The sequence below is a fragment of the Pristis pectinata genome, chromosome 2 (genome assembly GCF_009764475.1).
Source record: "Pristis pectinata isolate sPriPec2 chromosome 2, sPriPec2.1.pri, whole genome shotgun sequence".
NCBI classification, from domain to species: domain Eukaryota; kingdom Metazoa; phylum Chordata; class Chondrichthyes; order Rhinopristiformes; family Pristidae; genus Pristis; species Pristis pectinata.
In genome coordinates, this window is record NC_067406.1 from 28,461,627 (window position 1) to 28,474,619 (window position 12,993).

Below are 12,993 nucleotides of genomic sequence, written 5' to 3' on the forward strand. Positions count from 1 at the left end.
TATGACACAAAAGAGGAATGTTAGGCCCATTAGTGCTGAGTCCAGATGAACTGAGACCCTCAGTCCAGATGAAGGGTCTTGACCCAAAACGTCAACTGTCCATTTCCCTCCACAGATGCTGCTCCACAGAACTGAGTTCCTCCAGGGCATTATGTATTGTTCCAGATTCCAGCATCTGCAGTCTCTCGTTTCTCCTGTTAGGCCCATTATTTTGATTCTGGTCAAAAAAGAGCACTCCTGCCTAATTCCATTTCTGTTTCCATTGCACTATAGTTTATGATGCATCAAATACTTATCCAAGTACCTATTAAATACACCAGGGGTTTCTGCCTCCACTACCTATTCAGGCAGTTTATTCCAGACCACCACCATTCTCCAGGTGAAATGTTTTTTCCTTCAACTCCTCTTTAATCCTTCTTTTAATTACCTTAAATCCATGCCACTTCATTATTGGACCTCTTGAAGAAAGTAAATTATTTCCTGTTCACCCAGGACTCAATATGTAGCTCAATTAAAATCTACCTCAACGTCCTTTGTTCCAAAGAAAATAACCTCAACCTAGCCAATCTTTCATTGAATCTGAGTGCAGCTCCTTGAGCTCAAGCAGCTCAACACCATCCAGGACAAAGTAGTCCACTTGATCAATGACAAATTCGCTCCCTTAATCTGTGGCTGCAGTGTGTATCATTTACAACATGCACTGCAGCTACTTGCCCAGGCTACTCTAACAGCCCCTCCCAAACCCATAAACTCTACCAACAACAAGTACAAGGGCAGTAGACCCATGTGAAACCATCAACTGCAGGTTCCCCTCAAAGTTGCACACCAGCTAGACTTGGAAATATCTCATTGTTCTTTCATCGTCACTTGGTCTAAGTTCTGGAAATCCCTACCCAATAGCACTGTGGGAATACCTTCACTAGAAGGACAAGACCAGTTCACTACCACCTTCTCAAGGGCAATTAAGGATGGACAATAAATTCTGGATTTGCCAATGACATCCAGATATTGAAAAATAAATTTAAAAAATGCTTCAACTCTGCAACAACCTCTGTGAAAGCAAGTATCCCATATACATTCTCACTTGCCTTATTTACCTCTGCTGTGGCAGTAGGCAAATTATAATGGTTGATGGATATTTTAATAACTGGAAACTGCTTTGGTTCCGACAGGGTTCAGTGCTATGACCCTTCCTTTACATGATATATATCAATGATTTTTATTTAAATGTAAGGACCATAATTAAGAAGATTTCAGGTGAAACCAAAGTAAACAATGTCATTGATAATGAAGAAGTAAGTTCTGTAAATGGATAAATTAGGTGACATAAAAATGACAAATGGAATTCAGTCTATTAGAAGAAAGAGCAAAGCATTTGGGAAGAGCACATAAAGCAAGGGACTCAACAAGCAGCACAGAAACAAACCCTTTGGCCCACCAAGTCCACACAACCATGAAGCACCCAGTACACTACCAATAAGTGGTAAGCCACAATGTGTGAAAGAGCAGAGGGATCTTGGAGTGCATAACTACACATCCTTGGAGAGGTAAAGAAGGCAATTAAGAATGTGTATGGGATTCTTGCTTTCCTAGGCAGAGCCATAGAATATAAGAGCATGGAGGTCATGCTAAAACTTTATAAAAGAGTGCACAGGTTGAATATGGTGTACATATCGGATCATCACAGAACAGGAAAAATTTCCCAGTGCTAAAAAGTAGAGATCTGTAAGCCCATTGCCAAGGCTATAGAACTTTAGTTTTAAAGGATTATTTGCTAGCCTAGGGTTGTTTTTAAGGACCAAATAAGGTTGAGGTGTGATTTACCAATTTAATCTAAGTATATAAAATTATGAAGTGCCAAAATATGATGACTAGGAAGGACCTATTTCCCTCTGGACAGAGGCAAATAACTAGGTGATATAGATGTGGGGTAAGTAAAGAAGGATTAGAGAGGGGTGAGGAAAATTCTTTTTAACCAAAGAGTGCTTGGCATCAGGAACTCCCTGCTTTAAGGAGTAGTGCAGACAGAAATTCTCACTGAGCTCAAAAAACACCTGGATGAGCTCTTGAACTTCCAAAACTTCAGTAGCTATGGATTGAGAACTGGGAAGTGGATTCAGTCACATAGTTCTTTGATGAGAGACCAAAATGACCTCCTTGTGTGCTATTAATTTCTATGATTCTATGCCTTGTGTGTGGTCCCAATGTGAGAGTACATCAAAACAAAAATAATATAATCCACAGATCCGCAGCCTCATGGATTAGAGTATGTCAAAAATAATAAAACAATTTTAAAGTATAGTGGCAGAAGAGTGTGACTTGCCAGAGGCAATGGTTAATACAGATGCAGCTATCACTGCTACATTTTACCACAGGTTTACCTTGTCTGTTCCGAGAAGTGGATTAATTCCAGGAAACATTTCAGTATAATGGCCCAGCTTCTTTTTTAGTCAAAGAGACTAATACGTAAACTAAGAAACAAATCTGTAGTATTTTCCTACCTGTTAATAGTTTCTAACTTATTACCATAGAAACCATTGGTCAGGCCTACCTAATGATGCCAAAGGACCAACTCAGGCTCAGTGGAGATGACATCCATTGCAAGAACCATGGGGATGAGTTTGCAAATCGGAGAATAATATTGAACAGCACAATGTTATATCTCAGAAACATGCATAATGCGACAGTGAAGATTTCTCAGACTTAGCCGTCATGTTTCGAGTTTCACTTGAAACCCTTGATTAGATGACTGTGCTACAGTTTGCCTTGCTCAGTGGAGTCATTCACATGGAAGGGACAAGCGGTAGAGTTGTTTTTGCTTCAGATTTTGTAATAATTCAAAGAGAAAGTCATGACTGGGTTCAGTATGTTGGGTTAAAACTGGGTTAAAAACGTCCAAACAATTTCTCGTTCATTTCAAAATATACTCAAAGTGTGTGACTCATTTATATCCCTTTCTGTCGAAGAATCTAATTGCTGCCTTTTCATTGATTTTGAAGAAATGCGTTTTCTAATAAGAATTATGCTTCGGGTTTTATGCCGTTAACAAATTCACCATTGCAGCAATGTGCGTCACAGATTCAATGGTTGTGATATATTTTGGTTGTCCACCTATTGTGCGGTTTCCTGGTTTACTTATGGTGAAGTCAGGTTCCTGGTCTGCAATGTCGGAGGCTTTCGCCTGATGATGGAGTTAAATGAAAGTGGGCCTGCAGCTGACCAACGCTTTACTTTTCAAGAGGAGGAGGAGGAGGAGGAGGAGGAGGAAGATGAAAGAGAATGGTGTTGCACAGTTGACGATAGAAATAGCAGCTCTCTGACTCTTGCAGCAGCAAGCGGTGAATTGACAGGTACCCGTGAAATGAAAGGCAATTTCTGTCTGTCAAACTGGAGGTGGGGCAAGATTTAACAAGTTAGGAGCATAATAATGTAGTGAACTTGGGGTTATCAGTTTTAGGTGAGTCTACGGCAAACAAAGACAGGCAACAGGAAAAGCTTGGTTTCTGTTATTTGCTTTACTGCTGATGGAAACACTGTGGCTGAATACTGACTCCAACCCTTGCATTCAGAAATATAAATAGTGAAAAAAAAACGTGTGTCTTATTTTAACAACGAAATCTTATAATGCCTGAATCCCATGTTAGAATTTTTTTGTTTCCTATTCAGATATGGAAATCTGGTTAGGTGATAACGTGATTATGTGCACTCAATCACATTGCTGTTGATAAGGGTGATTTGCCATTATTGATCATTATTTAAGAAGGGAAGAGGTGAAATATTAGCACAGTGAGCACTTTGGATCTGGGCATTTCATGAATTGTTTCTAGCAGGTTTATAAGGTTCTGCTTTGTGAATCTAGCTTCACCACGGGACCTTTTCTACACCAGTCTTCTATTCCATTAGCAGTGGTGTCATGGTGCCAAGAGCTTCAAAGGTTTGCCTCATTGGTTGAATCTTGGTTCCTCCAGGAACTGCAGAGCCTTATTAATATTAGAACAGTCAACTTTCAGGCTTGCATTACTTGAGGCTGTATAATGCAGCATTTGTAGTTACAACTACAGGCCTAGATGCACTGGAATCTTTCAGTCTTGTTAAGATGTTGTGTTAGTCAGTTTCTCATTGCAAAATTAATTTGAATAGCCCTGTAAATTTGATAGCACAGGCATTTACTTATCAAGTACTTAAAAATTTAGACACTTGTACAACCACAAGCCACGTTTGCCTTCATAGCAATCTTTTCACTGATGTGACACATCATGATCCATCCACTGAAGCTGCAGTGAACACAGGGGATAAAGGCTGGACAGGTCTCAGTCATGTGTATCAAAACAATGACATAATCAGAAGTCAGAACTTGTCAGATGGAGTATAATGTGGGGAAATATCCAATTCATTTTGGTAATTGCAAGAAGAACAACAATGGAGCTAAGAAATGAAAACATAAAATGGTGGAGCTACTCAGCAGACCAGGCTGCATCTGTGGGAAGAGAAACAGCTAATGCTGCAGGCAGGTGGGGGAGGGGTGTGCAACTGATAGAGTGAAACTGGAGTGACTGTGGGGATAAGTTGTAAACAAGGTTATCTGGTCAATGAGTGAATGGGAACAGTTAGAGAGTGAGAACAAAAGAACATTGAGAAAAGACTGTAGGAGTAGTGAAAAAACAGGAAGTCGTGCCCAGCCTGACCTGCTGGTCATGTCTTCCGCTCCCAGAGGGGGGAAAAAAAAAGAAAGAAAAAAAATTGTGAAAGAAAAACATGCTGAGTCAATGTCACAAGTGGATGACTGATGCAGAGGAAAATTAAGTTATCTGAAGTTGCAGATTTCAATCTTCAGTCCAGAAGGTTGCAAGACAGACAGAGGATGTCCAGACAGAAGATGAGGTGCTGTCCTCAAGCTTGCATTGGGCCACATTTGCAACAGTACAGGAGACCACAGACGGATGATTTGGAGTGGGAAGGAGAATTAAAGTGGCAGACAATGGGATGGTCAGGGTCACCCTGCAGACTGAACACAGGTGCTCGGCAAAGCAGTCACCCAATCTGACTTTGGTTTCTCCATTGAATCGTTGCATCACCTGGAAAGACTGGTCCATGGATGACTATTCCTCTTACTCCTGCTTTCACTCATTATGGCCTCCATCCTTTGGCTTAGTGACTTTTTCTTATATATTATGTTGGCTACAAGAAGGCTATTTGTCCAGAAGTATTGCACCATAAGTCTGACCTCTTTTTCACAGAATTCTAATCTCAGAAGATTTCCATTGTGAGCCATTGCACAGAAATCAGGAATGGGATTAGGAGTTCTTATGCCACTCTGGTTGAGGGTGCTGAGGTCAGTAATAAAACCCATACCATGGTCAGGCTACTCAGCCGCAAACTAGCTTCACTAACATGCTGTTTACCAACTTGACCCATTAAAGGCACTTTTTACATGTGTTTAGCGATGTTTCCAATGAACAACTGACTTTGTAAAGAAGTAACAAACTTTGCTGAGAAATTTGTTTTTAAACATATTTCTTTATTATTATAAAACCAAAATTAAGTCTTATCAGGGCACCTGGAAGGTTGAAAAGAGATGAGAAAGTATTTCAAAAATGTGGCTATATGGTGGGTGGATTCTGTCAAAGTTCGCACAATAGGAAAGAAGGATATTACAATGATAAAAAACTGTAGGACGGCCACTTTAAGCAACGCACAAAAAGTGCTGGAGGAACTCAGCAGTTCAGGCAGAATCTATGGAGGGAAATGAACAGTCGACGTTTCAAGCTGAGACCTTCATTGGGACTGGAAAGAGGGCAGAAGCCAGAATAAAAGGGTGGGGGGAGGAGGAGAAGGAGGAACATGAGCTGGCGGGTGATAGGTGAATCCAGGTGGGGGAGGGGGGAAGTGGGAACGATGTGGGAAGCTGGGAGGTGATAGGTGGAAGAGGCAAAGGGCTAAAGAAGAAGGAATCTGGCAGGAGAGGACAGTAGAAAATGGAATAAAGGGAAGGAGTTGGGGGACCAGAGGGAGGAAGGTGTGAGTGATGGGCAGGTCGTGAGGCGGGGAAGGGGAAAGAGAAGGGATAATGGGGCCAGAGGGATAAGGGAAAACAAAGGCGCAGGTGGGGAGGACAGAAGGACTGGAAGTTAGAGAGATTGATGTTGATGCTGTCAGGTTGGAGACTACCAAGACAGAATATGAGGTGTTGTTCTTCTAACCTGCATATAGCCTCAACTTGGCGATAGAGGAGGTAGTGGACAGATATGTCGGTGTGGGAATGGGAAGTGGAATTAACATGGCTGGCCACTGGGAGATCCTGGCTGACGGACAGAGCGAAGGTGCTTGACGAAGCGATCCCCCAATCTGCGTTGGCTTTCACCAATGTAGAGGAGGCCGCACTAGGACCACTGGATGCAATAAATGACACTGGTGGATATGCATGTGAAGGACTGCCTCACCTGAAAAGATTGTTTAGGGCCCTGAATAGTGGTGAGGGAAGAGGTGTCGGGGTAGGTGTAACATTTGGGACAGTTGCAGGCATAAGTGCTTGGAGGAGGATCAGTGGGGAGGGACGAGCGGACAAGTGAGTCACGAAGAGAGTGATCCCTGCAGAAAGCGGAGAGGGGAGGGGAAGCAAAGCTGTTCCTGGTGGTGGGATCCCATTAGAGATGGAGGGAGTTGCCGAGAACGCAATGTTAGATGCGGTGTTGAGTGGTGGGGAGGACAAGGGGAACCCTATTCCTGTTAAGTCGGGAGCGGGATGGGGTGAGGGCAGACATGCATGAAATGGAGATGTGGGTGAGGGTTGCATTGATAGCAGTGGAGGGGAAGCCCCATTTTCTGAAAAAAGACGACATCTTGGATGTCCTGGAATGGAAAGCCTCATCATGAGAACGGATGCGGTGGACATGGAGGAACTGAGAGAAGGGAATAGCTTCCTTGCAAGTGACAGGGTGGGAAGAGGTGTAGTCGAGGTAAATATCAGAGTCAGTGGGTTTGTAAAACATGTCGGTAGATAATCTGTCTCCGGGGATGGAGACAGAGAGATCATGAAAGGGGAGAGAGGTCTCCACTTTAATTTTCAGCCCCTTTGGAATGTCTTTCTAGTTGGAGATTGAGATTGCCACAGGAGAACATTAGCAGTATGTTAGAGCAAAAATACCAGGTGATCAATGGTGAAGATAATGGTGTACATCATCAATGGACAAAGATAAGCTTCTGGGAAACTAATCTAATTTCTTTGAACCTCTCTTGTGATAGTATAAAGCATCTTTTTAATTTATTTTGTCTCATTTCATACTTTGCATCAAAGGAAACTGTCAGAGATCTTGAGATAATTTATGTGTCACATGTTCTGTGTGTTGTTGTCTGAATCGACGTGCCTGTGATGCTGCTGCAAGCAAGTTTTTCATTGTACCTGCACCCCATCATAATTGTGCATATGACAATAAACTAGACTTGACTTGGAGCTTCTAGCCCACTGATATTTCACTCGATAAAACACTCAGTGGGCAAGTTGGTCCAACCTGCTTGTCAGGTGCCAGAATGATGGGCAGTTAAAATTGGCTGGGTAACTTAAATGCTGACATTTGCCCATTTTTATTTTTAACCTGCTCTTTTGAATAATAACCATCCATCCAAAGTCTGATGGAGCTTTAAATATGTAGATTGAGGATTCTGGTTGGAGCAGGTAAACCTCTCCAACACCAGGAAAGCTGAAATAAGGTAAATTTTCTCTTACTTACTAAGGTGCTGAGGAGCAAGAAGGGCTCCTCAGCACTTCTGGCCAACTGCAGTGTCCTACCCATTTTCAATGTGCCTCTAGGACAGGTTATGAATTAAATTTACCTGGGCCTCACACTGAGGAGGCCTTGATTTGATGCACCAGAAGGCCCTGAAGGATTGATCTGATACACCATCTCCTTCTGAAGGACACTTGGGTGGTGAAAATTTGGCAGGATATGATTAGCATACAGTCCCACTCCCATCCCAACTTTATCCAAAGATGTCGCTGAGAATCAATGTGCATTAATTCTTCAATGGGCCCTTATTTCAACATTAAAGAAGCTTGCTACCCAAATCGGTCACATCATTCACTCACTGAGGTCCTGTTGATGGCGGTATTGATGAATGGTACAAACTTGCAAACCCACAGTTGGCCAGTTCTTTGCAAATTAGCACTATTTACACCCCGTGTGACAAGTAAATAATATGTTTTGTTGTATAATCTTTCAGTGACCAGACCATTAATGCTTTAAAGTGACAAAACCGGAATAAAATCGTTAAGCTGCTTTACTTTGCAGCCACTAACTACATGTCCAGTGTAACACTTATTATTACATCTCTACTTAATTCAACTTTTCTCAATTCCCACTTCGACAGAAGAAGTATTCACTCTTCTTAAACAGTCTTAATTTGAATCTGGCCTGCTCTTTAAACCAAAACCAGCATTCTTCTTAAAGGCGACCCCTGCTTCACCCACAGTGGCCTCCTATGCATCATATCTCACCAACTGGTTTGAACTTGAACAAGATTTTTCTCTCCTTTTGTGTCTAGGAATCTGTGGGCTGCAGCCCTGTAATTTCCTCCCCACTCAGTGATTTAAAAAAAACAAAGCACCTGTTTTGCCACTGCCACACCTCCCTGTAATGAAACAACACAGATTTTCACTCCTGTGTGTCACTTAAAACATCCATGTTTGTTAAATGTCAAAAGTGACCTCTCTGCCTCACCAAAGAAGCCTCAAATAAATTGGTCCATTCTAGTTGTCATCGGTATGGAGATTTATGAGAAGGATGAAATAAAAAATATAAATTATCTGAAATGAAAATAATAGAAAATTGCAGATGCTGGAAATATAAAATAGAAACAGAAAATGCTGGAAATATCCATCAGGTCAACGTCATTAGATAATTATCAATTAATTAATTAGTATATACAAAATACATACAATGGGAAAAGAGCTTTCTTTAAATAAATGCATACTATCAAATGACTGCCTGAAGTGTAGGTAAAGGGTGCTCCTGGTTTGACATTGTTCAGTATGTTAGTGGCACAAATCAGGTTAGAAACATGCCCAGCTCTTTTCGGAGAGAAATGAGCGCTGAGTGCGCCCATTGTTGCAATGAATGACCTTTTCTAATGTTTTCTATGTGCACTTGCTTCATTGGAATTATTCTGTTGTGCAAATCAGCATCACCATATTTTACGTTCTGTACTTGGCTGCTGTAGGAAGCTATGCATTTTTTATATAAGTTTACCTGAATTTAGAGAGAATTATTTTTCTTTCTGAAAAATTATTGACATTTCTTTCAATATTAGAAGCTCACAAGAGTAAGACTCTCTGATTGGGAATATATGTTGGTGCAATTTTTGTGCTTGGACTATATTTCATTAGTATTGTGACAATTTAACATATCTCACTTTGTCCTAAGTATGAAGGAATTATTTGCAGGCTTTGGGGAATGACCAGGCAGGTGGGATTGTGGTACAGTTCATAGAGCTGCTGCCTCATAGCTCCAGTGATTCATGTTCGCTCCTGACCTCATACTCTCTGGGTGGAGCTTGCACATTCTTGCCGCACTGATTTCCTTCCACATAAGATATATAAGATTTCTTTATTAGTCACGTGTACATCGAAACACACAGTGAAATACATCTTTTTGCGTCGTGATTTGGGGGGCAGCCCACAAGTGTCACCACGCTTCCAGCGCCAACATAGCATGCCCACAACTTCCTAACCTGTACGCCTTTGGAATTCGGGAAGAAACCGGTGCACTTGGAGGAAACCCACGCAGACACGGGGAGAATGTACAAACTCCTTACAGACAGTGGCTGGATTTGAACTCGGGTCGCTGGCGCTGTAAAGTGTTACGCTAACCACTAACTGTATCCTAACTGTATGCAGGTTGGTAGGTCAATTGACCACTGTAAATTGCACATAATGTGTACGTGAGTGGTAGAATCTGGGGGGTACTTGAGGAGAAATGGGGAGAATAAATTGTGATTAGTGTAAATGGATGTATGATGGTTGAGGTGGACTCTGTGGGCTGAAGGACCTGTTTCCTGCTGGATAACTTTCAAAGAGATGGGACATTTGGTGGGCCAAATAGTCTCTGTGCCATTCAATTTTATGATTTTACTCACTGTAATTAATTTCACAATTAACTTCATATTCTCCTAATGTTTTCCCCTCTGCTGAATGGCTTCCATCTGAGTGCAATGTCAAATGCCACACTCCAGTTACTTGGTTCTATTCTGAAATTCTTATCTATTGCAGATACTGGTTACCCCCAAACTCAGTGTACATTAGGAACTGATATCTCTACTTGTAGTTATAAAATATTTTCTTGGTAACTTGAGAGTTAACTTCAGAATACTACTTTGCCAGTAAGTTAGTAAATTTAAATTAGCTTTTGTAGAATTGCCTCAAACATTGGTGAAAGTCTTGAAAATGCCTAGACATCTGATTTGCTGTAGAGTACAACAGAATCCTCCTAAAACACAGAATTGCTGATTTGTTTATCCCTGGAGTCAATGTCATCTCAAAACTGGAATCAGTACTTTCAGTCCAGTTCAGCCCGATTGCGATATGAAAGATTTATTTTTGCTACATCCAGTTCTTTCTTCTCTATTTTTAATATGCTCACTCCTCTGACTATCTTACAGTTCTGTAAAACTTGGCTGTCCTACAGCAACCCTGCAAGTGAGTTTAGGAAATAAGCATCTGCAGGTGATAGGATTACTGTGGTCTTGATCTAATTTGATACTTCCACTCTGAGGCAGATCTTGACTTGTGCAATAGCATAAAATGGTTGATTGCAAACCTGTTCTGCATTTCTCCTCATTTTTGCTTGTGTTGACTCTGTTTCAGACTGTCACTCTATCTAGACCATAATTTGAAGCACTAATCATTCACCAAACACCAGAGGCGATTACACCCATTTTTTCCTCGCCGTTAGACAAAGGATGCAGGGACTAATGCCAGTGTCCTGCTGTCTCTGTGGCTGAGATAAGCTGATGGAGTACTAATTGGACCTAGAACTTGCCTCCTCTTTAACAAGTGACCCCTTGGATTGGATGTTCTCAATTAAATTTAGTTGAGTACCCAACTGCAAGGTCGAATATGGGAGGTAACCCCCACATTGGAATAGGCTGTGTGCAGTTCTGGTCGCCGTATTACAGGAAGGATGTGGAGGCTTTGAGGAGGGTGCAAAAGAGGTTCACCAGGATGTTGCCGGAGTTAGGGTGTAGTAGCTACAAGAGGAGGTTAGACAAACTTGGATTATTTACTCTGGAGCATAAGAGGCTGAAGGGCAACCTGATAGAAGTATATAAAATTGAGAGGCATAGATAGGGCAGATAATCAGAGTCTTTTTCCAGGATGCAGATGTCACATACTAGAGGGCATAGGTTTAAGGTGAGAGGGGGAAAGTATTTTACACAGAGAGTGGTAGCTGCCTGGAATGTCCTGGCAGGGGAGGTGGTGGAAGCAGGTACAATAGTAACATTTAAGAGGCATTTAGACAAGCACATGAACAGGCAGGGGATGGGGGGATTATAGACCATGTGCAAGCAGATGGAAAGGCCTGTTCCTGTTCTGTACTGTTCTATGTTCTAGGTTATTATTCGAAGGAACCAAGTCATGGATGAGAGTTTTGGCAGCCAGTGGGTTATGTTACAGAGATGGAAGGTGGAATGCAAAAGTGGCCAGAAGCTCAATATGGTCAAATGGGATGCTAAGTTTGCAAACAGTCTGGGTCACCCAATGATAGTGGCAGGACAGGGAATAAATATTACTTCAGATAACCCACACCCCCGGTGCTCTCCGCCCAAAGACTCACCTATCCACCTAGTTTCCATCCTTATTTATTCCCATCCCTCCCATGGCTTCACCCCACCTGGTCCCATCTATCCATCATCCCCTCCCCATCTGGATCCAACTATCACCTACCAGCCTCTCTCCCAACCCCTCCTCTACCTAGTTCTATCTGCCCATCATCCCCTCCCCATCTGGATCCACCTATCAACTACGAGCCTCTGTCCTCTTCCCACCCTCTTCTGTATTCTGACAATCTTCCCTGTTTCCTCTCAATCCTGATGCAGGGTTTTGACCCTAAACATCAACTTGCACCTTTTGCCTCCATAGGTGCTGCTTGAGCCACTGAGTTCTAACAGTTTTTGATTTTTTTTTGTTAGGGAATAAACTTGAGCTTATATTTTATTCTTAAACATATTTGCTGGTATGCTGAAAGGCAGCTGAGACCCAAAAAACTATAACATAGTCAGAGGAATGAATGGCATCACAAGATCACAAGACACAGGAGAAGAAGTAGGCCATCTGGCCCATCGAGTCTGCTCCATGAGCTAAGCTAATACTATTTCTGTCCAGCCCCAATTTCCTGCCTTATCCCCATATCCCTTGATACCTTGACTAATTAGATACTTATCAATCTCCTCCTTAAACGCCCCCAATGATTGGGCCTCCACAGCTGTATGTGGCAAAGAATTCCATAATTTTACTACCCTCTGGCTAAAGAAATTTCTTGTTTTAAACCGGTACCTTCTAATTCTAAGATTGTGTCCTCTAGTCCTGGACTCACCCACCAGGGGGATCAGCTTAACCACATCTACTCTGTCTAGTCCTTTCAATATTCTAAATGTTTCTGTGAGGTCCCCTCTCATTCTTCTGTACTCCAATGAATACAGTCCAAGAGCCGACAAATGCTCATCATAAGTAAGACCTTTCATTCCAGGAATCATCCTCGTAAATCTCTTCTGAAGCCTTTCCAACATCAGTACATCCTTCCTAAGATACAGGACCCAAAACTGCACACAGTATTCGAAATGAGGCCTCACCAGTGCCCCATAGAGCCTCATCAACACTTCCTTACTTTTATACTTTATATCTCTCGAAATGAATGGTGGTTAACCTTTAGGGTATCCTGCACGAGTACCCCCAAGTCCCTTTGTACTTCTGTATTTTGAATTTTCTTCCCATCTAGATAGTAA

The 12,993-nt window shown here is 42.0% G+C and overlaps 1 protein-coding gene across 3 annotated transcripts in view; it reads left to right on the forward strand.

Moving 5' to 3' along the window:
- Positions 1-3,270: 3,270 nt before the first annotated feature.
- The window catches only part of poli (polymerase (DNA directed) iota), a 67,773-nt gene continuing 58,050 nt past the window's right edge, over positions 3,271-12,993 (forward strand). Inside the window, exons 1-2 of one of the 3 annotated variants that reach the window (XM_052042242.1) lie at positions 3,402-3,457; positions 5,238-5,332. The gene's annotated coding sequence lies outside the window, so the exon portion shown is untranslated. Of the gene's footprint in view, positions 3,351-3,401; positions 3,458-5,237; positions 5,333-12,993 lie in introns of those variants that run through there. The other 2 variants (XM_052042233.1, XM_052042249.1) reach the window with 2 other exon arrangements.